Source organism: Mirounga angustirostris, unplaced genomic scaffold (assembly GCF_029215605.1).
Source record: "Mirounga angustirostris isolate CCGP_5_RB_7025 unplaced genomic scaffold, mMirAng1.0.hap1 SCAF_7, whole genome shotgun sequence".
Taxonomy (NCBI): Eukaryota; Metazoa; Chordata; class Mammalia; order Carnivora; family Phocidae; genus Mirounga; species Mirounga angustirostris.
The window spans coordinates 152,604,336-152,624,242 of NW_026991715.1; positions in this window are offsets into that span (position 1 = coordinate 152,604,336).

Consider the following 19,907-nt stretch of genomic DNA (forward strand, 5'->3'; position numbering starts at 1 on the left):
GTGGTGGAGGGTGGGGCTCCCCGTCCCCCAAGCACTGGCACCCCCAGTGGCCCAGCTCCAGTCTGCGGTGAGCCACGAATCGGGAAGAAAATCATGGCCCCAGAGTGAAGTCAAGGGTGAGTGGAGAGCATGCTTGTGTTTTCAGATGGGGCAGAAGCACATACAGAGAGAGGAAGGGGCTGGTCACAGGTGTGAGTGTGGCCTCTCCTCTTTGGGGGAGAGCCCAGGGCATGAGGCTCAGGCACCTGTTGTCCCATTGTTCGGTCAGCCAACAAGACTCCTGGGTTGGGGGGGGGGCCCCACCTGGAGTCCAGCTCCCCTGGCAGAGCTTCCAGAAATGCTGGTGGGCACTTGCCAAGTCAGAAGCTTCAGTGAGTGTTCTCCCTGGGTCTCCTGCCCTTCCACACTCAAGGGAAGGGGAGGAGGAGGAGGGAGGAGAGGAGAGGAGGGGGAGGAGGAGTGGAAGGAAAGAGGAAGAGGGAGGAGGGGGAGGGGAGGAACAGGAAGAAGAGGAGGAAGGGGAGGGGATGGGAGAGGGGGAGGAGGAGGAAGAGGAGGAAGAGGAGGAGGGGGAAGAGGGGAGGAATTCTCCAAGGCTGCACTTGGAAAGTTTGGGGAACCAGTCTTGCTATTTGGAAAAAGTGAGCAAGGAATCATAAGACACAAGAAGTAATGACCCCCTCTTCTGGGACAAGTGTAAGAGAGGGTGATGAGCAGAAAGCGGGGGTCTGGGGGCTGTTCTCGGGCTCTGCTGGCCCCAGACACCCCCGCCCGTCCTAAGCAGGACTTGCTACAGCTCCAAGGCCTCGGGAAGCCTGCTGGAAGCCCTCTGCAAAGCCAGCTGTGGGCACCGTGGCCCCCCAGCTGCTGCTTCTGTAAGCCGGCAGCCAGGCCCCCGCGCCGGCGGGTGGAGTGCTGGGCCCTCGGAGCAGGCGGCTGAGGCCGGTCGGCTCCTGGGACGGGTCTACCTGAATGCACTCTGCCAGACGCTCACCCCTCGTTCCGACAGCTGACTTTCTGTGTAGAGAGTTTGCTTGGCACGCCCAAGCTGCTCACAGCAATCTCTGATTAAAGGAAGAGATCCACGACACTAAGCCGAAGTCCCAATCACGTTATACAAGGCTGCAGTTTCTGTCCAAGGGCACTCACAGTGGAGGCTTCGAGGGTGTAGACCCTGCCCCTCCATGAGCAGAGACAGAAGTCCTTCCTGCGTCCTCGTCCCTCGCCGTCCACCCCGCAGATGTTCTCCAAGGCCACGGGGCTGCATGGCGAAGGGTCCTGGGCTCTGGCAGGACGCTGCTCGGCGGATCTGAGGAGTAAACACAAATGGATATTGTTCATGACATGTGTGGAACTTGTCTCTCTCTTGTATCTGGAGAGAACACAGGGCCTCTGGGCCTCTTCGTGCCGTCCTTCATTTTTAGTGACTGTCCCTGGAAAGCAAGGAGAGCAAGATGTGGTCACCTCTGCAGATTTCATCCCTGATCGAACACTGGCTGGCAGCCGTCCTGAGCTTGTGGGCGGCTCCGGACACCGGCTGCGGGTCCGGGGCAGAGGAGGCGGGCCTGCTCTCCCGCCTGCCCCAGCCCCCGCGTCTTCAGGGGACAAACAACCAGCCCACAGGTGTGCCTTCTGTCCACCTGTCACCGGGAAGGAGGGGCGGTCTGCATTTTAGAAGGAAATTTCCCAGTGTGTAGATGCATGTTTCAGGCGCGTGGTCGTAGACCCATTTATACACCCATCCGTCACATTGCATTCCTAACTCGTAGGCCCATGACTACAAGGGTCTCCGAAGTCACCTGTCCCCTGTGGCACCGACTCACAGCTGTCCCAGACGTGTGGGTACCTGCCCCCAATCCACAAAGAACGCAGGAGAGACCTCTTCTAGAGGCTTTCAAATTAGGCTTTTAAAACCCTATCAAGAAACGTCAGAGGTGGGGTGCCCACGGGGTAGCCCAGGGCCACCCTGCACCTGGCCTGCTCTCTGCCCCGATGACTGATGTGAATGATCGCAGGACAGGCACGGGGGGCATCGCAAGGCCCCCCCGGAGGCCCCCCCTGTGGAACCCTCACCCTCCCTCCGCCCAGGTGCACAAGACTCTCAGACACCTGGGTGGACTGTCCTGAGCGGAGGGGTGGATGGAGGGGAGGGAGTGGCCACACAAGAGGGGCTGAAACAGGGTGTCGGTTTTTCACCCTCAACGGAGAAAATCCATGGAAAGTGAACAATGGGGCGGGTGAGGTGCGGACGGGCCCACCACCATGTCTGTCTCCTCGCCGGCGCTCTGAGGATAGCCCTGTGCCTGTAACCACTGCCGCCTCCACTCCATACCTGTGGGCGCTCCCCTTGGCCTGGGAGGCCCCTCCGTGGGGCTCCATCTCCAGTCCCTGGCCCTCCTCGCCCTCCCCCTGCTGGGCCGCTGGCTCGGCCTCCGCCCTGGTGGGGGCCCATGCGGAGCCAGGTCAAAGGGCACTCAGGCCTCCTCTCCCACATCTGCTGAAGGCGAGCTCTGTCCCTCGGGGTTGGCGATCCCATCTCCCCCGGGGCCGGGCTCCACGGGGTGGGCTCACCAGGCATGGACACCTGTCCTCTGGGCCACCTGGGCCCCACTGCCTCTTGGAGTACCAGGCCAGCCCCACCCTGGCTTTGTGCCCACCTGTCCGAGCTGGGAGCCCAGGGCCCTCGCTCGATGGGAAGAACTGCGTCCTGAGCTCCATCCTGGATTCGGGGCGCTGCTCACAGGAGACTGGCCGGGCTTCCTGACGGCAGATACGTGGGCTGTGCCTCCTGGACACCCCCACTCTGCCCTCCTCCCCGGGGTCCTCGGATCTGCAGGGTCTGCCTTGGACAGAAGCTGCCAGCACCTGTCCTGAGGCAGGAGCATCCTGCTGGCAGGCCCTCCAGCCCTCGGTTCTGCCCCCGTCCCAGGCTGGCCCCTGGTGGCACAGGGCGGCCCCTAGAAGAGCAAGTCACTGATGAGTGGTCTCCTACACGGTCTGAAGCTCACGTGGCAGAGACGCAGGCGTGGGGCCCCCTGAGAGCAGGGCAGGCAGGTGTGAGTGTGGCTTTATTCTGTCTTGGCCTTTTGTCCTTAACTGCCGACCTTCGCAAGCTCTGTGTGATCTGTGCCCTAAGCCCTCAACAAACAGAACATTATCTCATCATCCAGGGTCATGTCCTGGAATAAACACCTACCATCCAGGTGAGTGCAGAGGAGAGGTTTCTTCCGGGGACCTGGCATCGGGCCTCCCTCCCCAGAGTCAAGGTGGGAGCAGGGAAACCAATTCTTCCTCCCTCCCGACACACTCCGTTTCCACTCTGTCTCTTCGAGTTAGAGGCAAAAGCAAAACAAAAGAAGCAAAAGGCTGAGCGTGTCAGGGATTGTGCAAGCCGGGCACACGCTCTGGGATTGTGTGGTTCTCTGTGACATTGCGAGGCGTCCTCAGCCCTCAGTCCCCACAGGAGGAAAGAGGCTTCGGAGCCCAGGAATCCAGACAGAGCGGATCCCGGGAAACAAGCTTTGAAGACGGAGGAAAAGTCCTTCTCCCACGTGGCCAAGAAGGAACACAGAAGACAAATACATCAGGGGCTGGGAACAAGTGAGCAGACACTGTGCTCAGAGCTGTTTCCTTCATTCTAACACTCAAGGGCATCCATGAGAGGCTGGCCAGGCCTTGGACCTGGATTTACAGAGAGCACACCTTCCCTGCAGGAACAGACGTGCTCACCCACCAGCCTGCCATTTGTCCCCGTCCACCAGGCCTGCTCCCACAGCACCCACGGAGGGCAGGCGCCACTCTGCGGCCTTCCGTCCTCACCAGCTCTGCTCTTAGCTGCCAGCCAACCCAGAGCCCACATCTCCAGTTTAGGAGATGAGTCCACCAGGGCCCTCCTAGCCTTCAGCCCAGGACCCCTCAGGGAGCGCAGCCAAGCCAGGCATGCCCAGGACACCCCACACCCATGCATAGCCCATGGCCACCCCATATACACCTCCATTCACACCCCAACCCACCCCACACACATCCCCCATACACCCCACACATGCACCCCTGTTCTGCACAGAGTGGGAGGAGTCTACCCTCACCACAATACACAACACACATTCCCAAACACCTTAATTTTCAAGTCATCTTTTCTTTTCCAAGGAAGAAGGTGTGTTGCTCAGAGACAAGAGCCCAGGGCACCTCGTAGAGGAATGAATGCAATACCATGCAAGGACCTGGGGCCTTTTCCTGGTTCTGGAGGAGGAGGAGAGGGGACCAGAGGCACCATGGTCACTGCCAGGGAGCGGGAGGTGGAAGAGGTGTCATGGGGGGGGGGGGGGGGGAGTCCACCATGGACTCCAAGACAAGGGATGGGCACACCTGTCCATAGAGAGCTCTTGGCTCCAGTAGTTTTGGATTCTGTAGTTATGCAGCAGGTGTCATTTAGTATTGTTTACTTTATGTTCTACTGTCCCATAAAACACACTCATCCATACAATGGTTAGAATCTGAATCAAAACCAGATATTTTTCTAAAATTACATTTTAATTGGTTACTCAATCTGAGGGGGTCTGTTTCTCCCTTTTCTTAAGTGAGGAAAAAACTCATGGACATGGGTGGGTGATGCCCCTCACCCTCACTGATATCTCCATCTGTCTTGGCTCTCTCATAGCTGAAGCATCTGTCCAAGGTTAATGATGTCTTGTGCAAGGTGATGGAAGTGAGACCCACCAGAGGAGCAAGACCCATCTACCCACCCATCCATTCACTTGACCCACTCACTCATTTATCATCTGCCCATCCATTCATCCACCTATCAAACCACCAGTCCTTCCATCCACCCACCCACCCACCATCCATTCACTGTCCCACCAAACTAGCCATTCAACCATGTATTCATCTGCTCACTCATCCATCCTTCCATGTACCCACTCACCCACCATCTATGGATCTACCCATCATCCATCCATCATCCATCCATCCATCCCATCCACCCATCCATCCATTATCCATCCACCATCCACTAATCATCCATCCACCATCCACCCACCATCCACCATCCACCCACCATCCACCCATCATCCATCTATCCCATCCATCCACCCATCATCCATCCATCCATTCCATCCACCCATCCATGCATCATCCATCCACCATCCACTCATCACCCATCCTCCATCCATCCACCATCCATCCCATCCATCCATCCATCCCATCCACCCTTCCATCCATCATCCATCCACCATCCACTCATCCATCCTCCATCCATCCACCCATGCATCCATCCATCATCCATCCACCATCCATCTACCATGCATCCACTATCCATCCATCCATCCACCATGCATCCACCATCCATCCATTCATCCACCCAGCATTCATTCATCCATACACACACCTACCCACCCACCATCCTTCCATCCATCATCCATCCTCCATCCATCCATCATCCATCCATCTACTCACCCACTTAGGAATTTTCACCAAAGAAGAGAATTGTTGGTCTACCTACCACATTCCCACACCTGTTATTTTTTCCAGGTGACTGTATGGGTGCCTTCTAATAAGCAGAGAATCCTGCCCACAATGCGGAGAGGACAGGAAGAAAGGTGAAAATGGTTCCCCACCTTATCCCTCAAAGGATGTCAAGGAGTCCGCTCTTCTGGGAGCTGGAAGCATTCATTCCTCTTGTGTGGACGGAATCAGAATCAGAATGGATGTTTCCATTGTATAACACAAAGAAGTTCCTGGTGGTAAACCTGGCACAGTGCTCAGCCAGGACTGCAGGGGTCTGCCTGCTGACCCTCAATGAACACTCAGAGTCCCCAGTTTCTAATAGACCCAGTGGCTTTGTGTCTAATTAGATTCATGTGAGAATTGACATAACCTTTGACATCCAAATAATGAATGCAATGATGCTCCCTGTGATTTCTACCCACGAGGTTCAATGTCATTTTCAAAGTAAATAAATAAGTTGCCCACAGTTCAGGTCAGTGATCTCCATGGACCTATTGAGCTGTGGGGGAACTCGGCTTCTGACACCAGAGCAGGAAGCAATCATCTGAGAGCTTGGAGTTGATGACAGATGCTGGATTGGGGACTTCGGAGGTCCCACAATGAGCAGCGGGCCCTGGAAGGCACCATCCCCTACCTGGTGTCAGACCCCACCCCTCAGTGCGTCTGCGCTGAACGCAGCATCTGGTCACTTCTGGGGACGGTGGCAGGAGGAAGGGCCGGCGCATAATTTAATTGCTTTTCCTTCCTCCCTCAGGTCTGCATATTATATTATATTGAAAAGTAATTATGCAGCGAAAGTAAAATGTCACCCAGGCGCTGTCTGGGAACGGCGGCCCAGATGTGAATTATTCTCTCCGCACCTCTCTTCGGTCACACGCCACGGCGGGTGCTCTTGTGCGGGCGGATTTATGCACAGGAGATGAGATTTGCCGGGTTTTGTTTTTTTCCTTTCCCCTTGCAGCATCTAGATCCCAAGCTGAGTTGCCTTGTTGGCAATGATTGATTACCCAGTATCTAATTAAACCTGATCCAATCACTTATTATGCAGAGTGGAACAAACACACTGAGGACACCTGTCTGCCTGGTGATTGATGACGCGGCCAGCCCGGCTTCTGTGGCTCCTAATGTCCCGGCGCTTGTTACAACCAGGCAAAGCCGCGCCGGACCAAGCGCCTGTCACTCTGCCGGCCCGCAACCCCGCCACCCTCCCCTTCCTCCAAGTGAACTTTCAATGAAGAAGTAAATGGGGATGAAGGGGGACCCACGGTGTTGAGGCCTGATGAGATTCTGTTTGGGTTAGTTACATAATGAGATCAAAGTCCCGCCCAAACAGCGTCCTTAAGTGGCAGAGCTCGGAGGGGCCACAGGAGACGAGCGTGTGCAGGAGGACGCAGACCGACTCGGAGCCCGGGAGCTCGCTGCTGTGACGTCTGTCTCGGACGGTGTCCGGGCTCGGTGCTGTGTGTCTGCGTGTGTGCGCCATGGGCCGCACGGGGTCCCAGCCGCGGCAGAGAGGCGCCTCGGGGGGAGTGACAGAGCATTAAGGCAAACGGAGCAGGGCAATAATTTCCTTTCTATTGTCTGCCAAGCAGGATTCCTCTTCGCAGCTCTCATTTATAAATTTTTCAGTTTTAATGTTTTAATTATTTAAAATGCAAATAGGTTCAAGAAGAAAGCAGCAGAAAATACAAATTTCCTAAACAAATTCCCCTTTGAAGGGGCTTCCGGGCTGGGCAGAGTATCTCCCGAAGGCTGGGGCTCGGTCCTGCTGCAGGGTCGTGTCCCCGGCGGTGCTCAGGCGGGAGGGGTGAGGACGTCTGACTCCCAAACACAGAGGCTCCCACAGTGGGGTAAATAAAAATGAAGATGCTCAGCGTTAACCATGTTTTGAAATATGCCCCTGACCCGTCTCTGAGAGATCTCTTGCACACTCACGCTCACGACGAGCAGAGGAGGACGGGTGGGACCCACCTCAGTGAACCCCTGGCTATTGACGCTCCAGTCAGATGAGGTGCACAGGGAGCCCATCCCTCCACTCTCAAGCAGCTGGTCTGCCTTTCCAAGGTGTGACGGGCCTCGCTCTCCACACCCCTGGGAGGAAGGCCGTATGCTCGGCCCCAGGGGCCCACCAGGATCTGGGGCTGGGGGACCCCAAGTCTGTGCAGCTGCCACTGTTCGCCAGCTGTGCTCGAGCCTGGACGCCTGGAGAAGCAGTGGGCATGGCCCAGGCCCTTGAGCAGGGGGAGGGAAAGTCCCCCATGTCCTCTGCCCTCATGTGGGTGTAGGGCCAGGACAGCAGGGCACAGGGGCCCTGTGAACATGCTTCAGGGGCCCCGTCTCCCTGGCACGGTCCTCGTGCACCGTGGAAGCAGGCGGTGGGGTGTGAGATTCTGGGGAGGAGGTCCACATTGTCACCTCATATGCTTGCGAAGTTAAGAGAGAAGTGTCAGTAGCCAAGTCTTCAAGTCAGAGAATCGTCGCGGGTTCCAGCTCATCCTTGCCTACTTCCCAAACTGGGGAAATTCACTAGATCTTCCCTAGTCAAAGTTCTTCATCTGTGAAATGGTAAGTTTTACCCAACACCCAGCAAAAAGACAACGTGTGAGGTGGGCGCTTGTAAACTGGGGGTGCGTGGGTCCACGGTGGGATGGCGGAGCGCAGGGCTTGGGCTCCCCGCTCAGCCTCCTGCCGTCTTGTCCACAGCATCAGATGCTCATGGGGGGCCCATGGGGGGCTGGCAACATCTCAAAAGACCCAGAATAACTTCTAAATTCTTCCTCGTGTTGGAAGTCAACCTCATGCAAAACATGTGAAATGCCCTCTTTTTGTGGTTTTTCTGTACTTCCTGAGGATTCTCCCTAAGCTGCTTGTGGTGTAAATTCCCTCACGTTCAGCACCACAGATTCAGATGCTTCTTTTCCATCCGCCTTCTGCCGAGCCCTGCTCCCGGATGCCGGATTTCCCAGGTTTGAGCTCACACTGCAAACCTGGGTTCAACACTGGCTGATCAAGGTGCAAGCTCTCACTTCTCAGAATGTGCTCAGGGCTGAGCTAACCTGATGTGCGAATTTGTCAGAACCGCAAGTCCAGTTTGCCCTAGCCAGCCGTGGGCCACTGCCCTCTCTTGGAGGGCGACATCGAGCACTGTCGACGGCCCGGGCAGGCATCACGTGGGCGAGGCTCCCTCCACTCTGCGTTATCACCGCACTTGCTCTGACAGGCGCTGTTCGCTCGCTGTTAGCCCCAAGTCCCGGGAAGCCGTGGCCACGGGCCCAGGGGGAGGCAGAGGGCTGAGTGGGGTCCCTGGGACCCCCTGTGAAGGGCTTAGAGCTGGATCCGCCTCAGACCCCCAGTCAGGGGCTGGGGGTTCTAAGAAACAGTTTGCTCAGCCCTGAAGAAGAAATCTCACCGTTGGCAACAGCACGGATGGACCTAGACGGTGTTATGCCAAATGAAGTAAGTCAGAGAAAGACAAATACCCTATGATTTCACATACATGAGAAATGTAAAAAAAACAAAGCAGATGAACAAACAAAACAGAAACTGACCCATAAACACAGAAAACCAACCGGTGGTCGCCCGAGGTGGGAGAGGGTGAACTGGGCGAAGGGGATCAAGAGCCACAGAGTTCCAGGTATCAGACAAGTAAGTCACAGGGATGAAAAGTGCAGCGTGGGGGATGCGGCCAGGAATACCGTTCCAACCCTGCACATGACAGGTGGGCCTGGCCTTACGCCTAGGGTCATTCTGTAAGGCGTGTGGGTGCTGGGCCAGTCTGATGCACCCAGAAACTAAGAGCATATCCTGTGTCCATTGTAGCTCAATGAACAAGAATGAGGAAAACTGGCCTTTGTGAGCCGAGCGGGCAGGGTTTATAAAGTGAGGTCAACCGTCTGAGCTTGTCTTTGATTCGGAGCTCTGGGACATGTGAATTTATAGAGAAGATGAAGAACGGTCTCGTGAAGTGATCCTCAACAGTAAACTGAGATCAAGAAGAGCAGGCTCCGGACCTGGGCGTGAACAGTGTGCCAGGCAGTCTGTGCCCAGCTCAGACTCACGACCACACATCCACCTTTGCTGCTCACCCATTCCTGTTGACCAGGGAGACAGCCGCAACCAGTATTTAAATAAATTCGGGAGGGAGCTGGAAAAAAAATCAACTGGAAACCAAACATAGTTTTCCGCTGCGTTGGGACCAGTCTTAGGTCAGGACGTGGCGAGGCCCACAGCCCGGCCCGAGCTAGTGGTGCTTTTCTCTACATTTTCTCTTCAATTAATCTCTCGAAATTTGGTGTCTGATCCCCGTGACAGTAGCCTCTGGCTTCTTCAGAGTGACTGCCAAGGAAAAATTATCTGACACGTATCAAACAAGCAAGGAACGGCACTGGACAGCATTAATCAAAACTTTCTCATTTCCCGAAGAATTAAGCATTAAATAATTAATCCCAGCACTACAGGCAGCTGTGAGGGAGGCCTCCTGCCTCCCTGCTGGTAGGAATTTGTCCTTGTCTAAAAGACTAGATTGATATATTTATTATTTATCAGATTAATCATGGCCAGGAACACTATGGATTGGCAGCCAGGCCCGGCCGGCGAGGGCGTCTGGCCCTTCTCTGAGCGGAGGCTCCCACGGCAGCGCACACAGGGCTGTCCTCGGGCTTCCGTGGTTGAAGAGAAAGGTGTGCAAACATTATCTTTCAAAAGCCCAGAAAGCGAGCAGAGGAAGAAGAGAGATGAGGAAGGTGCCATCGACATGGGGCGCAGGGAGGGCACAGGGAGGGCTCGGGCCCTGGAGACCTCGGTTGCGCCGGGCACCACCTGACCAGAAACCACTGTTGCAAGCCATAATCCCCACCCCAGCAGACGGGCGTGAAAATCAACACTCCCTTCTGGGGCCGGGGGCCTTGGAGGACCCCGCTCTCCAGCCTGGCCCAGGACCACTCCCAGAAGGCAACCCCTGCCCACCTCGACAAGGGTGGTTCAGCAAACCTCCGGAGAGTGTCGAGAAGTGGAACGCACGCAACCTAGGACACTAGACAGAGCAGGAGGTTGGGAGAGAAATTGCTAGACTTTATGGCATATGATTTGGTGGTGGTTCTACATCTGCTGAAAGGATCCTGTTTCGTAGGAACAAGAGCTTTCTGAGCAAGCGGATCCAGACATTCAGCCATCTCCCTGCCAAGGCCGTCCACCGAGACCGGAGATGGATTTGTTACTATGAACACCAAGCAGAGAGGAGCATTAATGTTTGACTTTCATGGTTATTCGCAGGTATTTTAGGGAAGAAAGGGGTCACTTTGTTCAATAAATTTGGAAACTGGGTAAGTCAGTTTAAATAGGCTGCTCTTCCACGGGACTGCTCAGAGCCTTTATAGGGCACGGAAGCTTTCTGGGGCTCTGGATGGAGCTGTCCCAGCTGGAGCCCTGCACAGGCTTTCAGAGTCCCCCTGGGAGATGTTAATCCCCGTAAATGCATCTCTCAGGCTTTGTGTCTGGCAGCCCCTGGCCAAGGGGAGCTGGGGTGATTCCCTCCACCCTTCCGTCCAGTTCAGGATGGCTTGTCCTTACTGAAAGGCAATTAGCCTTAGAGATGAGGAAGCCAGTCCTGGTCAAGTTAAAGGACACACCTGTGGGCTGAGGGAGGGTAGTCCTTCTGGCCCCCTTCAACCCCGCCCTGCTGCTGGAGACGCCATGATACCTGAGGGCTCTGCCCAGCAAAGTTGGAGTTGCCATATTGGGATACCTACGGGCTCTCTTCACTTTCTGAATACAACTTCTTGTAGGACATTATTAGCACATATAAATACATTTATGAAATAAATTACTGTACATGCTTATTGAAAATAATCATGTAAACAAGTCATGCAGGATAAACTTTATTCTCTCAGAATAAAATCCAGTCATCTAGAATTACTCAAATAATTATTTCCAATCCTACTTCCATTTGCCCTGAGAGTGTGGATCTGATCAGCTTCTAAGAGCTCATTCACACTGAACGCTGTCCTGTGGATGCTAGTCTGTCCGTGTGGGTCAGTGACAACAGGCATAAGCCAATCACTCCCCTGGACCCACGCCCCACCCCTTCCTACAGATGGCCAACTCTGGGCCAAACCGCAAATGACCCCAGGCCCCCATGCCAAGGTCAGCGGCACACTGATTTTGTAGATACACGGGCTGCAGTTTTGGAGAAAGCTCCCTGTGAGAGCCCACACACCCAGGATGGGGGACCAGTTAGGTCCTCACCTACGCCCAGCAAGGATTGGGGCTTTCTCCTTGGGTTTTCATAAACATCGCTGACTCTTCAGTCATGTTTGGCTCACCCACATAAAATAAAATATTCTGTTTTATAGATGGAAAGCTAAGACACTGACAGCTCAGTGTGACTTCTCCATTGCTATACCCCATCTATACTTAATTTAAGTACAATGTGACCCCAAGTCTGGTGGGGTGGGGTGGGGGGCAGCTGGAGAGCCTCCAGCAGGTTGAGAAGGATTACTGCAATTATAAGGACAGGACAGTTTGAAAACATCAGCACAATTTATAATCCTCTAGTAAATAAAAGTGACCAAAGTTAACTCAAGATGAAGGAACTTGGAGGTGATAAATTAATGATAAGTGTAACTTAAAATATCAGTTTTTCTATAACAGTTTCTACAACAAGGCGGATTTATTAACTAATTCTATCAAAATTTCAAGAAGCATTTTATTCCAATACCATATAAATTATAAGAAAATTGAAAGAAAACACAGAAAACTCAGTCCAATTGACAAAAGTAACAAAAATCTGGGTATGAAAACCCAACAATGGAGGGAAACATAGCTCGGGGTCCTGTGTGAGTCACACGCCAGCGGGAGAGCTAACTGCTCAATTGTTAGGGGTCTTGCAAGCCCCCTGTGAGAAATGGCCATTATTAAAAATTAAGTGTATAAACTTATATAAATCGTATTTCAGAGGAAATCCTAAAACCTGCTCACCGTCTAACCACTTTGCTTCCGTATTTGCTAAGCCTCTCGTGCCTGCCTGGGGCAAGTACTGCGGGAGGGCGTCTCGTCCCGGACCACACCCCGCCAGGTCATGGTGGCAGCTTGAATCGGCCGCCACCGTGGGAATACCTACCCGGCCGACAATGGCACCGCTACACGGGAGGCTTTGGCTAGTTGTTTGGTTTTGTTGATGCTTACAGAAGTTAAAAAATGCATAGAGGGGCGCCTGGGTGGCTCAGTCGTTAAGCGTCTGCCTTCGGCTCGGGTCATGGTCCCAGGGTCCTGAAAATAAGCAGGGGGTCTGCTTCTCCTCCCGCTCCCCCAGCTGACTCTCTTTCTCTCTTAAATAAATAAATAAAATCTTAAAAAAATAAAAATAAAAACTAGGGGTGCCTGGGCGGCTCAGTCATTAAATGTCTGCCTACAGCTCAGGTCATGATCCCAGGGTCCTGGGATCGGGCCCCGCATCGGGCTCCCAGCTCTGCGGGAAACCTGCTTCTCCTTCTCCCACTCCCCCTGCTTGTGTTCCCTCTCCCTCTGTGTCTCTCTCTGTCAAATAAATAAAATCTTTAAAAATAATAATAATAAAAAATAATAAAAAAATAAAATAAAATGCATAGAAAACTTAAACATGTGTCACTTCTGAGCCATTTTATAACTCGCACAACACACTGAGGCAAAAATTGTGCCAGTATTTCAGTACATGGAAACTTACCCGATTCAGCAAAGACGTTGCCCACATCATGGGCAAAACAGTGAAGTTCCAACACAGTGTCGACCAGCATTCATCTCGTTCGTGGTGAAACTGAGGTTCAGTTGCAGCCGTAGATTAGCTACAGAGTCAAGAGTTTAGCAAATCCAACAAAATACTCCGAGAATCAATTGATGGCACTTCCAATACAGAGTGTTGCATAGTTTATTATTCTTTGTTGATTATGTACAGTATACCCTTCAATTTGTTTAAAAACTTATGGATGTATACCTATGCATATAACTTTTCAGAGAGCTAGATATTTTGGCACCACACCACTGGGTAAAATGCTAATAAGTTGAATTCAACAAATCTACCAAATCAAAATTGATTTATCAAAAAAAGAAGATGACTTAATTAACAATAAACCTCTTAATACATGATACCACATGAAAAGGTGAAGTATTAGGAAGCCATATAGTTTCATAAACAGATATTCAAATGGCAAACTCATTTACATGTTCATTTATTACATATAGTAATAATATTAGCATAGGATATATTATATATAACAGTATGTCAATATTATTAATTAGCGATATTCAATTGGTTCATGTCATTAATTTTAAAACTCTACAGAGTACTTTAATTTAAAAACTCTAAGGAGTGTGTATTTATTCCAATGAGAAATATTTGCCTCGACCCAACAGCAAAACTCTGGAGAATCTCTATAAAATCCAAGGAAGGACAGATGCCTCCCTGCCCTCCCCCACTCCTCCTGGGCTCTGGTAACCTGCAGGTGCTCACACCCCAGGTCGGCTGGAGTCTGACCTCCACCTCTGCAACCAATCAGCCCTGGTATCGGGGTGCATTGTTGTTTGTTAGTTTCTTTTGGGAGAATCTGAAGATTAAATTATACAATCCATGTGAAGCCCTCCATGTGGTGTCTTACCTATTTGGAGGTAAATAAATACATTATGATTTATGCCACACTATGAATCATAAATGACAGGCAAAGGGACTGAAAGGCAGGGAGTCAAATGGTCTTCATTTGCTGATCTTGTGACTTTTGCTCGTTTTTTGCTCGTGTGACCATGCCAAAGAATCAACCAAAAATAATAGGGTTACATGGAACAGCAGAGCACTGTGTGGAGACATATGCAGACAATGTTACCAGATCAATGGCTTTTGTGTCAAACTGGAATGATCACTTAGAATATGGGGGTGGGGAGAGTTTGATTTCTCAAACCAAACAAACACATGTAGATATCTATCTATGAAGAAATGAGTGGGACCCATGTAAAGAAAAGTATTTTTATAAATTGAAGGATACAGAAGAAATTGGGTCAAGGAAGAAATAGAAAATATGTAGTTTTAATTTAACAAACTAGCATGGGAACTATGTTGGAAGTAAATATGACACAATGTTTCCAAAAATGTATGTGAAATAACTAAGTAACCACAAATATTTTTTTCTCTTTTTTTCCTTTCTCTCCTCCCTCCCTCTCCCTCCCTCCCTCTCTCTCTGTAAAGAAAGTTCATGTAATCTAGAAGATTGTAAAACATATTTTAAGGTTATAGTTATTATTAAAGTTTGGCTTTGATGCCAAAATATACAAATGAAGAAAACAGACACACCTACCAGGATATGAATATTAGCATTTAATACATGATGATTAGGTCTTACAAATAAGTGGGGCGTTAGTAATTATAATAACAAGATAGTTTAAAAACTAAACATAAAAACATGCAAACACATGCATACTAGAAAGAAATGGGGTCACCAATCTCTTGATGAAAAAGGACTTTGCAAAGATATAAGATTTTGAAGAAATATGCAAATACTTATTGATACATTTGTCCATATAAACAATTAATCCATTTACATATTTAAAAAATAGTACTAAGTGGCAGACACACTGAGAAAATGTTGAAACAGATATGATAAAAAAAATTCTCTTATAAATTAGTAAGACAAAATACTGAATAAGGCAAAACACTCAGCAGAGAAGAGGGTCAAGTTGTGTACAACACAGAGAGAGCCAAGCAAACAAGGATCACAACTAATCAAGTTAATAAAATTAAACAATCGGGAAATAACTTTTTTTATTATTAAATGTGTGCATTTTTTTAAAGATTTTATTTATTTATTTGAAAGAGACAGAGATAGCGAGAGCAGGAACACAAGCAGGGGGAGTGGGAGAGGAAGAAACAGGCTTCCTGACGGGCAGGGACCCCGGTGCGGGACTCGATCCCAGGACCCTGGGATCATGACCTGAGCTGAAGGCAGACACAACGACTGAGCCACCCAGGCGCCCTAAATGTGTGCATTTTTTAAAAATGAAAATACCGCAGAGCCCGGAGAGCATTGAGGTCGTCCCCTCATTCTGATATCATGCAACATTTCCTAATATGTATTAAGATTCATGATTTTTCAGATTATGGAATAAACCTAAATTCATTGTAGAAATTTTCATTGGGAAAAGGTAAAAAGAGAAACATAAAAATAAATCATAGGTCAGGTGCTGGGTGACTCAGTTAAGGGTTCAACTCTTGATTTCAGTTCAGGTCATGATCCCAAGTTCCTGGGATCGAGTCCAGCGTCAGGATCCCTGCTCAGCAGGGAGCCTGCTTCTCCCTCTCCCTCTGCCCATCCTCCCCATGCTTGTGCTCTGTCACCCTCCAATAAATAAATAAAAACTTTTAATAAAAAAGATTTTCTCACTCCCTCTGCCCCTCCTCCCTTCCTTCTCTTAAAAATCAATCAATCAATCAATCATTCACAGGTGAACTGTTTATATTTACTTTTCCTACCAGCCATTTTAGGGTATGAGGAAGTATGTGTTCACATTTATATTTATGCTCATATAGCATACATATACTTACGTGTTCACATATATTCTGTGTACACACAGAGAGATAGGTCTTTAGTAAATAGAGATACAGTGGATAGATTGCTTTTACCTTGCCTTTTTTACTTAGCACTGTATAATTGTCACTTTTGCAATTTATTTTATTTTATTTTATTTTATTTTATTTTATTTTATTTTATTTTATTTTATTTTATTTTATTTTATTTTATTTGACAGATAGAGACACCGTGAGAGCAGGATCACAAGCAGGGGGAGAGGGAGAGGGAGAGGGAGAAACAGGCTTCCCGCGGAGCAGGGAGCCCGATGCGGGGCTCGATCCCAGGACCCTGGGATCATGACCTGAGCTGAAGGCAGACGCTTAATGACTGAGCCACCCAGGTGCCCCACTTTTGCAATTTTTTAAAATATCTTCAAAAATATGTCTTCACTGGCTTCATGCCATCTATGTAGTGAACGTGTTTTAATCACTCCTCCTCCAGTGCTGTCGACTCAGGTTCTGTCAGAGATTTCAACGTGGCAGACTATTCTGCAGTCTGCAGTAAATGACTTCGGCACATCTCAGACCACTTCTGCTCCAGAGCCCAACTCCATTACCCGGGCCAAGAGGCCAAGTCACTAAGCCCTCTGCATCATCATGCATGACACTGACGTGCAAATGGCCGCCTAGCTCACCTGCTTCACCTGCCTTTCATACGCCTACTGTGTGCCCAAGGTCCTACACGAGGATAAGACTTTGCAAATAGTGAAGGATTTTTCATCCTTCTCTAAATGAACCACCTCCAGGGTGATGCAATGGTCAGTTTCATTTTCCTGAAGGGTGTCACCTGCAAAGTGACAAATAGATTGTGATATGCATAATAGATACGCATTTCACATTGTGAAAGATGTGCCCTCCTTTAAGCCTCCGCTAATCCGAGAGGTGTCCTTGTGATGTAGAAATTGTTCTGGCCTCAAAATTATTGGATCCATCAAATGTCCTACTTGGATATTTGGTACCGTAGATTTCACTTCGTATAAGTGAAATCCCAAAACTTTCTTATTGCTACTTATTTAACTTTAAAAAGAATAAAATAGACAAGACACATAGCTGTACAAATTAAGATAATAAAATTAGCATTTCCATCCACATGAAGAGGTGGCATTTGTAATCATTGCTATGCTTTGATAATAAGTTAAGAGTCTAATCTTATTTTAGTTTTAAGAAATAGGACATTCATCTTATTAAAAATAAATATTTTATACATGTTTCCATAATTTCTTTCGTAACAGATTGCTGTTGGAATTGTTCATGTGCTTCTATCTTTTTCCATTTGGGTCTGGTTACAGAGCTTGATTATTTCTTCATTGAAGTTGATTCATCCCACTGAGCATTAATACTTTGAATTTGTGTCATTAATTTCATACCTGACCCTGAGCTATATTTTTATTACATTAAAGAGTTCTGGAGTAGATTGTGTTCATTTAGAAATAAGCATTAGAAAAAAAAAAAATCCAACCGGGAGTATGTTGAAGGTTTTTCTACTTTATCTATACGCGCTCCTCTTTAAATCGTGGTTGTCAAGGTCTGGCGGAAGTGCGTTCCACGAGGAGGCTGGGGAATGCCCGTCTCCTGACCAGCTGCTGGCTGGCGGCCGTGGGCCCCCAAGCTCCGCTAGACCCTGGCTGCCTTCTTGCTTGTCCTGGGACTTGAGTCAGTGGGATGCCCTGGAGGGAGCCTCACTCAGACACCCCACCAGCCAGTGCTCACCCTTTTTACAGCGGCTGCGGCCGCCACACCTTTGCATGAAACTTTCCAGTTTTGCAGGTTCTGGGGGCTTCTCTATGGGCTTCAGCGGCCCTGCTCTGTGCACGGCAGAGAAGCAGGGGGAGAGAACCCGTCCTGGAGGGAAGAAGCTGGGGAAGATTTTGCTGAGCACCTACTCTGCCTGGCAGTGCCCAAAAGATTTCTGGTTTGGGGTTTTTTTTGCCTTTTTTTAAAACTGTCATTTCCACTTAACGCTTGCAGCTGACCCTATGTTCGCCTGAGCAACTTAGCGGTCGGGTCTCAACTGCACGCTGACCTCAGCTGGTCCTTTTCGGAAACCCCATGGTTTGAGCAGGAACGGATGGAGCTCCCTGGCCACATGCCCCAGGGAGACCAGCACTCACACCCTGGCAGGGCTTTGGGTGAGTGGGAAACAGATTCCTTTCTGCTGCTCCATGTGCTCATTTCAAATGTCCTCTGGGCTCCAGAGAAGCTGGAGCCAGGATATAAGATTGCACTTCTGTTGTCACCTATCGCTGGCTGACTCATGCGCACACACCCTCCTGTCTTTCCCACTTCTCCACAGAGCCTTTCCTGCTCATTGTGCACAAGGAACCAAGTGTGCAGACCTGCTGGGTGGCCCTGAGTGCTGACGGTCTCTTTGTGGGAGAATGAGCTCAAAGTGGCCCTGGCAGCCCCATGCTCTTCTCTCAGCTTCCAGCCAAACAAGACCACGGCAGACAGTTTTACAGAACCCAAGGCTCAGTCCACCACGTGGCCTGGGGGTTCTCCCCACTTGAGCCCCTGAGCACCAGGACCCTAATCTGACCTTATTTCTTATGTCGGTGTAAAGTCTGCAAGCTCCATGACCACGACCCCATGTGGGACCCTTACTGCTCCCCGAAACCAGTCTGGGAACACAGTGTGCCTACAGGCAAGCCCCAGGCCTCGTGGCCAGGACTGCAGGACCCTGGAACGAGGCTTGCTCTTCCAGGAGCCTTGGCCTCATTCCATGAATTATCGAGATTAAGACCCGAGCACGGGGTCTTGCTCAGGGAGGTGATGATTGACAATTTCACGGCTGCAAAGCCGTGAACATGTCGGATGTTTTACCTGTGAAATGGCTACTTGATAATTTGTTAAGCAAATATCAAAGATATGCATACAGGCGCCAGAGGGAGAGCTTTTGGGCGTTCTATTTACAAATTGTTAATTACATTTTCTGTTTGAATTGGTTCTCCAAAGAATTAAAAATAGCAGCCTTGCTTTGGTACCGCTCCCCGTGCTCCCCGGTGGCCTCACTCCGAGTGCGCGCCTGCCATCGCCTGAGTGGGTATTGCATTTGTTAATTAGGTTGCGCGTGGCGCCTGGGAGCAGCGGCCCGAGTGCGGGGTCCCCGCGGGCAGGGTCACTGCGACACTGTCTCCTCACTCAGTGCCCTGTCACCCACGCATGAGCTTCTGGGAGCAAGAGGGTATGTTTATTGTTCTAAAACTTGGTGGGATATGCCTCCAATTGTGTTTCCCTCGGATATAATCCTTTAATGCTGTATCTAGTAGCGTTCCATCTGTGCTGCAGAAAAATAAACTGTTAAGAAAATTGGTTGGGAGTCACTCGGTGACTTCTGGGGTTCTTGCTCCTCCGCGTAACTTCTCCTTTGGGACGTCCGTGGAGCAGTGCACGGCTCCGACCCGGCCGTGTGATATTCACGCCCGGGGTTCCCAGTCCCTACTTGCAGGGCCTCCGCACCTTGCTTGGAACAGCCGCTCCCCATTGAAGAAAAGGCGTGGCCCAGCGTGGCTTCAGATCCCTGTCAAGCTCATCTCCCTGTGCATCTGAGAACAAAGGGAGGAGTGACGCTGGCCATGGAGAGAGGGCACCATGCTGCCTCCAGGAACGTCCGGAAAAGCACTGAATCCCACAGAATGCTGCACCTCCTGAGCCTCGAGAACAAAGTACTGAGAGTCCCATGCCACGATGAGACTGCATCAGGAAACACATACCCCAAATTTCCCCACAGTGACCTTGAGGAAGGTCTTTCTGCAAAACTGTGTGTGAGTCTAGACTCAAGAAGCAGACTCTATCCACCCTCCCTTTCTGTCTGAGAATTGAG